Below are 14,580 nucleotides of genomic sequence, written 5' to 3' on the forward strand. Positions count from 1 at the left end.
ACGTGAACGACGCGAGCCGGCTCCTTTTTGGGAGCTGTGGTTTGGGTTTTTTTTCTTTCTCTCACCCTCTCTCTCACGAGCCTTGTGCTTTGCCCTGGGCAGAGGGGGGAGGGGCGGTAGTTACAGCAGTAGCACAGGAACAGAGAAGGAGGGAGAGAGAGAGAAAGAGAGCCAGGGACAACAACGCCACATTAGAAAGGTATAGTAATCATCCACAACTATTTTCAGTTGCAGATGATAAAGGATTCAGAAAGTTTATTCATGCAGGTCCATATGACAGAGAATATGCATCTTCTTTTTGTTTTCATATTTTAATTTATATTTAATTGTGTTGTGGTTTGCAGTGTTTTGTGTTGTTTCACTTTAAATTTGTAAAAGGAAAAAGCTGAAAATTTAAATAGTTAAAAGTTGAAATGTAAATAGTTGTTTTTTGTATTATATGATTTATTTATTACATTTTATGTGGAGTGAATGAATAAAAGTATATTTACGGTGGCGCCTACAGACAAAGCACATACAAACTTCAAAACACGTCCGAACTCCACAACACGTAAAAGCTCCAAAACACGTACAAAAGACAACAGAAGTGCTCCAGGATGCTGGGCGCAGTGTTGAGCTTTTGTTACTTAGTGGCTACACAAGCCAGGAAGTACCAACGACCGGATTTGGTCTGTGGTAGTAACAGGTAAATGAACTGTTTTTTAAATTGAATATATATGAGTGCTTGTGTATAAATACACAAACAATACACACATGCTTTCAATCGTGTAGTTTAAGTGATCTAGGCAGCTCTGTTTTGGAAGTTCAGTCCATGCTAGAAATGTGTTTTGGAGTTTGTACGCGTTTTGTCTCTAGGGGCCACCGTATATATTTATATATAAACATATATAAATAAAACCACTTGTTTTTACATTAGTAATTACTTTTCTGCATAATTTTATATTATTGTTAATAATAAATTAATTAAAGCAACAAAACAACCTGAAGTTCAGGTTCGGAGCCGAAAGAGTCGGTTCTTTTTAGTGAGTCGAGCCGAAAGAGCTGGTTCTCTAAAAAGAGCCAGAAATCCCAGCACTACTCTCTCTGCAGCAAAAATGCATTTTCTGTGTGCAGCTGAGTCACGTGACCTCACAGTAACGAATCCCAGCAGGGCAGGAAGAAAGGGGCGGAGCAAAGTGCGTCTGCCGCATAAGAAGAGGTGTTCGCACAGACAGAGCTGCTTTTTCATCCACAGCAAGTAAAGAAGTGAATCTACAGGAGAGAAACAAACCAAAGCATCGATCATAAACCACTACCAATGTCTGGATCGATATCTGCATCGATCTGCCCACCCTTGTCTCCTGGATCGGAGCTGAGATCAGCGTGAACCACGTGGGTCTCTGCTCCCTGATCTGTTTCCTGTGTTTGGAAAGAGTTCCAGCTTCATCACGGAGTTTCTCTCGGTCTGTGGGCTCATCTAAAGGTAAGCACCGAGCTAACTTTACTGTGAGTTCAGTTCATGTTGAGTTTAGCTCCTGAATGAGGTCTTCTGCTGCTCTCCTCGGTGTCTGTTCACAGTTTATTGTGAACACATTGAGAGAAGAGTGAGAGAGTGTTTGGAGAAAAACACCAACTAACCATTAGCTCAGCATGCTGGGAGAAGTTGGAGCAGAAAAGTCTTTTCACTGATAAAAGCTCATTGATCAATGACCATGAGTACCTTTCACGAACAGTTTGGGGAATGGCTGCAATCACAGCATGAGAATGAGAATTTGCATAGTAATGATGAAGGAACTGACCTCCCAGCCCATTGTTCCTTCAGTGGTGCTAGTTTCAGCCATTATGTAAATGTACTGTTTATAAGGTTGGAGTCAGCTGAGACTGAAGAAGTCACCTGGATGAGTGATGAAAATTTCTCCTACTGAAAACTTCCAGATGAACAGAATCAAACTTTGGGGAATGGTGGAGTTTGGAGAGAGGCATCCTTGGGTCTGGAGAGACTTGTGAAGTGGTGATCAGGTGTTTGTGGAAACCACAGGAGGAGCAATCAGAGTGAAATTTGTACTTTGTGTTGTCAGATATGAGACACTTTGACTCTTCAGTGCAGTGTGGAGCCTAACAAAGATCTGTTTTGTGTCCCAGCTGATCAGCAGGAGGAGAAGAGTCTGACGGAGCAGCAGAGGAACATTTTCAGCCATCTGGACTCAGCTGAGTCACTACAGAGGAAACAATGAGCTCAACACAGGAGGTGAAGAAAATATCACAGTTTCACCAAATAATCAGTCACGTCTAAAACTCTCATCCTCCCAACCTGTTATATGACTGTGTTGTATTTTATTGTATGCTATGTTTTTATTTTATATCTATTATGTTTACAAACATCAAGAAGTCACAAGCAAAGGGAGACCACACCATAGCACATGTTTACATAAGATAAGATAAGATAAGATAACCTTTATTAGTCCCACACGTGGGAAATTTGTTTTGTCACAGCAGGAAGTGGACAGTGCAAAAGTTATGAAGCAAAAATTAGAATACAATTAGAATAAATACAGTACACAACTGTACAGAATAGAATAAAATAAAATACTATATACAGTAGAATAAAATAGAATAAAATATACAATAAGATAAAAATAGAATACGAATGCTGTATACAACTGAGTAAAAATACAACGATGCCAGAAAAGATTATTGCACATTAGTGTTATTGCACATGTGTGGATGTGTGTGTTTGATCAGTTAAAGTCTTTATTGTGGAGTCTGACAGCAGTGGGGAGGAAGGACCTGCGAAATCTCTCCATCCCACACCGTGGGTGCCGCAGTCTCCCACTGAAGGAGCTGCTCAGTGCTGTCACAGTCTGCTGCATGGGGTGGGAGATGTTGTCCAACAGGGATGACAGCTTAGCCGCCGTTCTCCTGTCACTCACCACCTCCACTGGGTCCAGAGGGCATCCTAGAACAGAGCTGGCCCTTCGGATCACCCTGTTCAGTCTCTTCCTGTCCCCAGCAGAGATGCTGCCGCCCCAGCAGACCACACCATAGAAGATAGCAGAGGCCACCACAGAGTTATAGAAGGTCTTCAGGAGTGGGCCCTCCACTCCAAACGACCTGAGTCTCCACAGCAGGTACAGCCTGCTCTGCCCTTTCCTGTAGAGGGCGTCTGAGTTATGAGTCCAGTCCAGTCTGTTGTTCAGATGAACACCAAGGTACCTGTAGCTGTCCACAGCCTCAATGTCCATACCTTGGATGTTCAGTGGTTGCCGTGGAGAATGCTTGTGCCTGCGGAAGTCTACCACCATAAGGATATTCATCAAAATTATTTATTCATCAAATTTCAAAACCTTTTTAATCACACAAAAAATACATGTGCAAAGCACCACAACAGCAGCCCGATATCAGACAGAACTGTCACATGATATTAAACATAATGAAGCGGTTCATTATAATTTGTAGATTCAAGCTGCGCTTCATATTTTGACCAGCAGATGTCACCAAAGAGGACTGTGTTGAAAAGTAATGACAGTTTGTTCCACGACTGCATTTCACTGGGGGAGGGTTTTGATTATCGATTAAAATCGATTCTAGGTTGGATAACGTGATATTGATCCATTAAAATCCTGAAACGATTTTTAAATATGAATAAATTTTGCCTGAAACACCAGAAACACCAAACAGCTAAAACAGTAAATGAGAGCAGTTACACGGATTCTGCACAAAGACGTAAACAAAGACGTCAGGGCTGAAAGCCGGCAGCTCACTGATTCTGATGCGTCGGCGGGTCCGCCTCTTATGTTTACATCTTTTTTGGCGCTAGATTCTGAAGGTGCATTTTTTTTCTGTTTTATCCTCAGTTACTTTGACACAAAGGCATCTGCTGTGATGCTTACACCTCTGATGAAGTCTCACAAGTGTCAGCTTTCGTTTTAGAAATGTAAAATATGGATATGTACTGATAGGTAATGATCAGAATTCTAACATATCTGATTGTGTGACGCAAAATATCCCCGAATCGAAATCAGTGACGATGCCCAGCCCTACATTTCACTCACTGCCTGTGTTTGTATATCTGTCACTGCAGGACCAATATGGAGCGAGAAGTCAGCGCTCTCAGGAGGCTGACAAACCTCACAGAACAAATGGGAAGAAGAAATACACCTGTGACGAGTGTGGAAAATCTTTTCCCTGGGCGCGTTCCCTAAAAAGACACCAACTCATCCACAGTGGAGAGAGACCGTTCAGCTGTGACGACTGTGGAAAGTCTTTTACCCAGTCTGGAAGCTTAAAAACACACCAACTGATCCACACTGGAGAGAGACCGTTCAGCTGTGGAGACTGTGGAAAGTCTTTTACCCACTCTGGAAACTTAAAAGCACACCAACTGATCCACACTGGAGAGAGACCGTTCAGCTGTGGAGACTGTGGAAAGTCTTTTACCTACCCTGGAAACTTAAAAACACACCAACTGATCCACACTGGAGAGAGACCATTCAGCTGTGATGAGTGTGGAAAGTCTTTTACCCAGTCTGGAAGCTTAAAAACACACCAATTCCTCCACGGTGGAGTTAAAGCGTACAGCTGTGAAGAGTGTGGGAAGGATTTTCTTAAGAAGGATTCACTACAAATCCATCAGGTCATCCACACTGGAGAGAGACCGTTCAGCTGTGACTTGTGTGGAAAGTCTTTTTCCTGGAAGAAAGCCCTAAAAAGACACCATCTCATCCACAGTGGACTTAAAGCGTACAGCTGTGATCAGTGTGGCAGAGCTTTTACTCACAGTAGCAGCTTACGGAGTCATCTAGTTACCCACTCTGGAATTAAGGCATACAGCTGTGACATTTGTGGAAAAACTTTCAGCCATGTAGGATACAGAAATATTCACCTACGCATTCACACCAGACATGATGTGTACAGCTGTGATCAGTGTGGTAAACTATGTTTAACAGGCACAGAGTTACAACACCACATGTTTACCCACACTGAGGAGAGACCTTATAAATGTGACCTGTGTGAGAAGACTTTTAAATCTCCACGTTACCTGAGACGACACCAACAGATCCACATAAGAAAGACTTTCCAAGTGCAGTTACTGTGAGGTATTTTTATTTTTATCTCGTGATTTTAGTCTGACTGTCTGAAACAACTGTTAGCAACATGTTAGCATTTCTGCTGCATGGAAAAGCAGCTCTGAGTGATTATTCAGATTTGAATTACAGTATTTTAGTGGTAGCAGTTGAGAATTACATTAGTGTTATTGCAGTATTGTTTCTATTATAGTTTTTGCAACACATTAAGCTGAGTATTATAAAGCAAACAGTAAATGGATGTTATTTTATGTCTTGTCTTTTCTTAGTCCTGGATGTTGACACAGATAATGTTTTGTTTTTTGTTTTTTTTTCAGGCGACGTTCGCGATAAAAAGTAACGTTGCGTAGAGACAAAAGTGGACGAAAGAGAGGCAAACTTGTGGCTCCACAACTATAATTATAACGTAACATAGACTATATGATATAAAGGATATTGTCACATCTTGAGACTCAGGTAGGCTGTGGTCTGTAAATGATGTCAGTTGGTACTAAGGGACCCACATTGTGCAAACCAAATATCTCCACGCTATTACACCAGCGGCAGGATGGATCCATGCTTTATGTTGTTTAAGACAAATTCTGCCCCTAAAATCTGAATGTTGCAGAGATTGAAAAATGTTGCCTGGTTTGATGGGTCTCAATCTTTTCTTGGCCACTTTTGTTGATCTTGAATGTAAAAGAACCCACCCATCACGTTAATCACACTCTAGAACTTGTTTTAACATATGGCATAGAAACTGAACATTTATAATAATAATAATGGATTGGATTTATATAGCGCTTTTCAAGGCACCCAAAGCGCTTTACAATGCCACTATTCATTCACTCTCACATTCATACACTGGTGGAGGCAAGCTACGGTTGTAGCCACAGCTGCCCTGGGGCAGACTGACAGAAGCGAGGCTGCCATATCGCGCCATCGGCCCCTCTGGCCATTTAACAGTGTTTCCTGTAAACCCACTCTTGTCTTTTGCTAATACAGTGTCTTGCAAACATATTCGGTCCCCTTGAACTTTTCTCACATTTTGTCACATTACAGCCACAAACATGAATCAGTTTTATTGGAATTCCAGGTGAAAGACCAACACAAAGTGGTGCACACGTGAGAAGTGGAACGAAAATCATACATGATTCCAAACATTTTTTACAAATAAATAACTGCAAAGTGGGGTGTGCGTAATTATTCAGCCCCTTTGGTCTGAGTGCAGTCAGTTGCCCATAGACGTTGCCTGATGAGTGCGAATGACTAAACGGAGTGCACCTGTGTGTAATCTAATGTCAGTACAAATACAGCTGCTCTGTGACGGCCTCAGAGGTTGTCTAAGAGAATATTGGGAGCAACAACACCATGAAGTCCAAAGAACACACCAGACAGGTCAGGGATAAAGTTATTGAGAAATTTAAAGCAGGCTTAGGCTACACAAAGATTTCCCAAGCCCCTCTGCTTTTTTAGGCCCCTCTGTCTTCCAGTTGGGATTCGTGAGGCAGACACTGTGTCTACTTTTAAGATTAGACTTAAAACTTTCCCTTTTACTAAAACATATAGTTATGACTAGACAGGTGACCCTGAATCTTCCCTTAGTTATGCTGCAATAGGTGTAGGCTGCTGGGTGGTTTCCCATGATGCATTGAGTATTTCTTCCTTAGTCACCTTTCAGTCACCTGTTAAAAGGGAGATTTTCCTTCCCGTTGTCACCAAAGGGATTGTTGGATTTATTTGTATGTATTATAGTAGGGCAGGGGTCCCCAACTAAAGTAGCAGGAGGTCCACTACCTCCATGATCCAATAAATCTGGGGTCTGAACAGTTTAAATGAACCAACAGAAATATTTTCATTTATTTTTATATAACATTTATTTAGCAATATATATTTTTGTCTGGAAACTCCTGATCAATTATTCATTTACCCATTAAATCATCTGCTGAACAGACAATCCACTTCAAGTACTAACTATAAGCAGAATACAATTTAACAATAACATTACTTTTTACCACATCTGTTGCACATGCAACATTAAGGTGTCTTGATGCATGGTCAGTCATCCACGTAAGTAAATCCCAAAATGTTGATTCTATTCATCTGGAGGTAACATTTCGTCACTCATCCAAGTGACTTCTGAAGAAGTACATGAAAATAGAAGAACCATCTCTGAATCGAGGAGGGGGCCTAAGGGTACATGATTCACCATCTTACAGTGCTGGGATTGCAGCCATTCCCCAACTCTCTGTGAATGGTACAGAATCAACTATTTTGGGAGAACATTTAGGTACAAGCAATTTACAACAAAAAGACTAAATATCCAGGAAAATTGAGAAGAATTTTGAGCTGTGCGGTAAACATGTTTGACAAACCTAACACATACATCTATCCATTCCATCCATTCGCTTCCGCTTATCCTTTTCAGGGTCGCGGGGGGTGCTGTCATAGGGCGAGAGGCGGGGTACACCCTGGACAGGTCACCAGTCTGTCGCAGGGCCAACACACAGGAACAGACAACCATTCGCACTCACATTCATTCGCAAATTCACACCTAGTGACAATTTGGATTATCCAATTAACCTATCCCCACAAGCTGCATGTCTTTGGACGGTGGGAGGACGGTGCTTTATTAGCTGCTTCGGTGAAAAACAAATCAACAATGCAAAAAATAAATAAAAATAAAGTGTCGGCAGTATAAAAGAGTTGTGGAGCAGGGAAATTATTTTACTGCTATTGTTAAATAATTGTCATCATTACCATTGCATTAATAATAAAATCTGGAGTTTATATTGCATTCAGGGGTTAAACAGTGTCTCTTTCAGAAAGACTGAGTTGCAGGCTGACAGGAAGTTGTATGCAGAAGTGAAAGCAGATAGTTATTTTGAGCCGCAGGCTAAGACGAGGCTTTAACAATGTAACAGATAGCTTTAAGAAGGCCTTAAGCAGTTATGACTATTTTATACACAATGCATATCTGTGCTTATTAAAGAGTTGGAGCTCGGTCAATTAATTGGGGGTCGGAAGCTTTGTTCGGCGCGATGTTCGGACAATCTATTGTGCAAGTGACTTGGAGCCATAGAAGGAATTGCAATACATGCTTACAAAACACTTATATATCAGATCATTTTATATTAAGGTTTTAGTAGAGGTTCTTGGTTAAAACATTTATTTAGTAGAAGACATACACATAGTCTCAGTGAGCTTCTGGTCTGGTAAAAGGTCAGAAGTGCAACAGGTGAATTGAGAAAGAGCATTTGAGGACGAGACACAGACAGTAGGTGAAGAGGTGACACAAAGAGCATGTGAGGTCGTGACACACACACATAGAGTTAAATTTATTCAGAGGAACCGTTTCTTGGTGTCTCGGCAAGAAAGAGGAACAATTCATTTTAAGATAAGAACGGAAAGTACCAAGCCATGAAAATAGAAGATGGTTTTCTGGGTGAAAAGTCATGATGATGTTGATCTGATCCATGTATAAAATGTACCGGTGACGCATGAAGGGGCGTCAGTAAACCCTGATGCTATAAAATATCTGTACATGCTTTGATTAAGTCGAGGACTACTGGCTGTCTGCGTACAGAGTGTCTTCCCACGCGTGTATTCATTAAAATCATTGTTTGACCAAAGATCCTCTGGACCATGGGTGGTGTGTACTCTCCTTCCTCAACTTTGAATCTTAACATTTGGGGGCTTCGTCCGGTGGTTGAGGAGGGAGAATTGGAGGTTTAGATGGAGAAATTTGGTGGTCTCTGAGGTGGTCTGACGGGCAGACATGAATTCCAGTGGTCTAAGTGAGTGGGCATAAGCCGGCTTATCCAAAAGGTAAGGCACTACCTGTTGAATTATTTCCAAAGTGTGCCAAATTGGACATGATAAAATTTAAGTCTACTCACTGAAGTTACTGGTGGATGTCTGTTTTGATTTTGATGAAAAATCTCATGAGTTGAAGCAGTTAGAGTTCTGCTAAGAAGAATGAAGAAATGAAAGCAGTAAAGTCTGCTAAAGCAGTTAGAGTCTGCCAGGAAAAGTTTAAATACTGGGTTGAAGTCCCAAAGAAATTGAGTTAGAGTCTCAAGTAGTTGGTAGGGAATTGGTTATTGTGTTGGTTAGAGTCCAAATTTGGTCATAAGAGTGGACCTGAGCGGTCATTTTGTGAGTTGGAGTCTCCATTTGACCACTAGGTTGCACCTGCCTCAGTTATACACTTGTTTCGGGTGTTGATTGTTGTTTCAAAGTATTATAAATTATTCTAGAACGGCAGTTAGAGTCTGCTAGGAAGCGCAGTTCTCGGAGGTAATGCTCCCTCCCGGCCAAGGACGCTTGGCCCTGACCTATCGGCGAATAGGGTTAGTACGGTTGGCAACCGGGGAGAACTTGGGAACCTCCAAAATAGCTAGGAGTTAGAGTCTCCTTACCGTTTGGAACGGTATCTGCGCTTTTTTGGGCAGCAAAGGTTGGACCTTGGGTGTTGGACACTTTTAAATTGAGTTAGGGATTTTAGAAATGAGGCCAGAAACAGTTAAAGTCTTGATACTGGTTAATTGGTCGCAAAAAACTCAGGGAGTTTATCCGCTGGGCGGTTATTTTAAATTTGTCTAAAATTGTGTAGGCGCTAAAGCTGACAGATCTGACAGTGGTTGTAAATATAAGACGTCGTTGTAATATAGAATAATAAAGGTGTGAGAGGTATTTCTTTGGTGATGTAAAGTAGGATGTTTTAAAGTTTGAAAGTGTTTTTAATTTAAGAGATGCATGAGTGATGTTATAAGAGTTTAGTTTATTTAAAAGGTGTGTGTGAGAGGATTATGAAATCATTGTGTGAATGATGCTACATTTTAGGTCAAAAGTTAGTAGAATTACAGAGGGTTTGTAGATTGTAAATACAAAATAAGTTTGATTAGCCTGGAGAAACAGCAAAGCAGCTTGAGCTGCTCAGAGCAGCTGCGTGCTGTGTGTGTGTAACAGGAAATGGTGTGGGTGACAGGAAGTTTGCAGGCCCATATAAGGTGACGAGTGAGCACCCAGAGAGAGAAACAGATGAGTTAAACTCTAGGCAGATAAAGCGAATGGAGGTTTTGAGAAAAGAAATGAAAAGGATATTAATTGTATGTTTTAGTGTGTTAACACAGATTACAGATAAATGAAGGTGGACTTCTCTCAACCTGGAATTTTGAGTACGGCGCCAAAACCACTAGAGTAGCATAATTGGGAGAAAACAGGCCAGATTTTGGCTTAAAATTTTACAGCTTGACCTCGCACTTGTCCCCATCCTGAGAAGAAGCTCAAAGGACAGTTAATCTCCTGATGAAGACCGACAGAACATCGTGGACTTGAGAAGAATTAATAGCAGGCAAAAGACAGTGCAACGGAAACCACACTGACGACACCAGCAGCAGCATGAAAGGAACCACGAGGTGGAAACATGTACTGTAAATTACAGGCTGGGCAGTTGAACAGTGGGATAATGAACGGTGGTAAAGCACTGGACACTGATTGTCAGATTTGCCATGCTTGGAGTAATCTTGAAAGAGATGACTGAGAGGATTAACAGGAAAGAAGAAACCACGTGATGAACCATGCACGGTGGACAGCAGGCTGGTAAGAACAGTGTGACATGACTGTTTAAAGGCACTGAATGTGGTATTTTGCCAGGCTGGGACTTGATCCAAAAGGAAAATACTGAAGAGAAACAGAGAAGAAACAGACTGTGTTTGCTGGAATTCAAGACAACAAAAGGACACTGAGAGAAGAGGACAGTGACCAGTGAGAGGTGAAGCAGGACGAGTTCGACTGTGAGAATAGAGGGTGTAATTGGACTGAAAGTGAAGCTTGAACTCATGATGGTTTAGAGATGTCCACCGTCACAAACAAAGAGGTAAACAAGAATAGAAAACACACATAGACAAAGTGTTACATGTGAAATTATTTCTGGAAAGAATCAGAAGTGAGATAGTTTTGAATTAAGAAATCAGGGAAAAGATGCATGAATTAAACCTGACTATAACATATAGAGGCAATGAAGAAAGCAGCTTACACTTACTGAACATTAACAAAATACATAGGAAAAGCAATGAAGACCTGCTTACACGTATATACATGACATAAGTTGGGATTTCTGACCAGAGAAAGGGAAACGGGTAGTTTAAGTACTTATGATAATAATGAAAATGTCTCAGTTGTGTTTCTATAGGGGCGAAACAGATCTGGATCAATTTTCCACGTGCGGCAGTCGGAAGAAACCTGTAGGTTAACTTGACTGGACATGCCAAGGCAAGTTTCTGGTTGAATTGTTTACAGCGCCATGTCTCCATAAACCTGACAAGTGGGCCCTAATTTCTGGCTGAGGAGCAGGGACGCTGTTAATAAGGTGGGAACTTAAAATTTGGGTTAGCAAATTTGGGAAAGAAACTGACGGCTTAAGTGGAGAATTGTGCAGGAGTCTGACACACTGCAAAAGCAACATAGGCAAATTCACATACACAAACAGAAAATGCATTAACCTTATAAAGACAAGACAAGCTCATGGAGTTTAATGCATAGACACTGATTAAACCTGGCTAAGAACACAAACATATGCAATGAAGAACAGCTTGCTATTTTGTATGAATGATACAATGGTGTGAATGTTTAATAAAATACATTTGAGTTTGTAATTGAGGAATAGAATAAGCCATATGACAAAGGGAGTTATGAAAACAAAAAAGGGATTAAAGTAGTTTTAAAAAAGAGTGACTTAGGAGTGCTCTCGTACTGAGTGATCAACACTAGTGATCACTGTTGGAAGAAATAAAATTATTTAATGAGTTGGTGATGTTTAAACATATGTTTCTGTTGTTACAGCAACTCATTGAGAGATGACTCAGTATGCAAATTAGTTGGAGTGAGTGGTGACGTAGGAGCTTCCTGTATGTGTGTGACTGAGGAAGTGACTTTCAGGAGAGGAAGCATGGCAGACAAGAGAAGTGCAGATTTGGGTAGGAAATTTATAGTTTAGTGATATGTTGTTGTAAGGGGGTTATGTTTTATGCTGAATTGAAGTATGTTACAGAGCATAAGGGGGGGATTTTTGTGTGCAAATTGTGTGGTTTTAATGAGACTTTTGGTGTATTGAGGAGGTGAAATTATGTGGTGGCAAGACTTGTGTGTTTAAGGTTGTTGTGGTGATGGGTTGATTCTGTCAGTTAGGTTGTTGTTGTTGTTATTTTTGTTTTTAATAGAGGGAGTTTTAGGAAACATGGACATGTCTGGGAGGGGCCCATTATTTTGTAACAGTGCACTTAAGGAAAACCTGTCAGGTGATTTTGTTTTGTTTTTATGAGCTAACAATCAGCTCTATTTTTCATTTCTGTTTTAAGCAGGCCTGCAACAGTGAATAACGGCGCTGAAAATTCTCGGGAAGAGCAAATATAAGGCGGCTTTCCAGATTACAATTGGCTGAGGAGAAAGCTACCTGTGGGGACTATTCAGGTCGTAAGTCCCTGTAAAAAGGATTTTATGCGAGTCAATCCAGTCCAAAAGCATAAAGAAATATTTTCCTATGGAAAATAAAAAATGACTGAGCTCATTTTGCTGAAGGTGGAGTATCTGATCGTGCGGGAAGCTCCACTATCAGCAAATACATGGTGTGACTGCATGTGAGTGAATGTGTGACTGAATGTGAGTGAGGATGAATTAATGTGGACAAACAATTTGTTTTTACCAGAGAAAATTTCTGTTTTGTTTTGTTGACTGGGGTTGGATTATGGGATTATAGTATATTGTTGGGAGAATGCCAAATGCTAAAGGGGAAATATTTTTTGATGTAACTCAGTTATCATTAATTGAAGAAACACATGACCGATAACTGTTCTGTTTTAAGTTTATTTTTATGACATAGATTGGATCATGAGTGGGGAAAACTGAGCATTTTAAGTTTTGTATAGTATCTTGACACATGAAATGTATCAAGATAAAGGGGGGTTTAGGGTTTAATAATTTAATTGTTTAATAATTTAGGATCATTTTAGGACCTTTTGGGTTTTTGATCATTTGGATATGGTAAAACTGAAACTGTTATTTTTAAGTTAAGGTTAAAGGATTAAAAGTGAACTTGTCACGGTTTGCGAGGCAAGCCGTGTGGAGTTGTAGAAAAGGACCCAAAAGGCGGCAGCTCTGGTGCAGGTGAATATTTATTTACAACGGTGGGCACAAAACAGCACTGGTGGAAAAACAACCTAAACTGGGTAAGCTAATAACACAAACCAGAAACGAGGATGCAGGGAGGTCCGGGGAAATACACACAGAGAACACAGGGAGATTACACACAGGTGGGGAACACAGGTGACACTGATAAACATAACGAGACAGGGCAGGAGTGAACACAACATTACGCATACTGACGAGAGACTGTCAAAGTAAAACAGGAAGTACACAGAGGTTCAGACAGGAGGAGAGAGAGCAAGGGGAGAACACAGACATAACAGGCTGGGGGAAACATGGAATAAACACAAAGAGAGACGAGAGCTCATAAATACACAGAGGGGCACAAGGGGGTAAGAGTCACAAAGGGAAAAAACACTTAGGGAACACCACAATAGGACACCTGAGAAAACCTGGCCTAAATAAGGAGCGAAAATACAAGGAACCAAGAATACTGGGCCAACATGGCCCAGGACCATGACAGAACTGAATCCTGTTTAGAAGATACAATGCCGGTTTTTCAAAGCTGTGAATAAATCTTAGAGGGAAAATTAGTGAGGGTTGAAGGAGTAGAACAGGTTTGATTTTTTGATCTTTAGAAGAAGTGGTTATAATGTAGGCGTACACATACAGATATTACATAGGTTTATTTTTAGGATAAAGGGGGAGCTTCTACGTAGAAATGATTTTTATACATATTGCATTTTGTGCTTTTAAAGGAGTTGTGGCTCAAATTTGTCTCTGGAGGGTCACGAGCCTTTGGCTAGCGCTATGATTAGCCAATCTACTGTGAGGATAATATGAGTTCATGAAGGATTGCACACGCTTACAGACACAGAGTTAAGAAACACACATGACAGTATTGATTCCAGGCAAAAGGCCTTAAATTCATTTAGCTTTTAACTGAACTTAAAGAAGGACCAAAGAGGAAGGAAAGCATATATTTTGGTTAAGTCTGATAAACTAGAATTAGGAGGTATTGTTACATTAAAGGGAGCAAATGAAATAAAAAAGGCTATACCAAAAACAGGTGATAACATAGGAAATGTGAGGTTTTAAAATGAAGTTAGTGTTAACACATAGGAGTTGTTTCAAGGCAGCATTTAGCTATGATGAAATGTATACAGGAGTAATTGCTTATATGCTTAAACTTAATTGATTAAAGTGGTTGTTTTCTTTTGGAGTAGAGGAACTTGCAGCAGCGACAATTTGTGCACAGGATGTTGATGATCAGATAAGGGAAAGTAGAGCGAGCAACTGGACGTGAAAGCAGGGCTTAAAGAGTTTAAAGTGATGAGGAACGTTGAAGAATATACATAAATACAAGTCAATAAGTTAAGAGCATAATTAGGAT

The sequence above is a fragment of the Astatotilapia calliptera genome, chromosome 9, assembly GCF_900246225.1.
Source record: "Astatotilapia calliptera chromosome 9, fAstCal1.2, whole genome shotgun sequence".
In the NCBI taxonomy this organism is placed as follows: Eukaryota; Metazoa; Chordata; class Actinopteri; order Cichliformes; family Cichlidae; genus Astatotilapia; species Astatotilapia calliptera.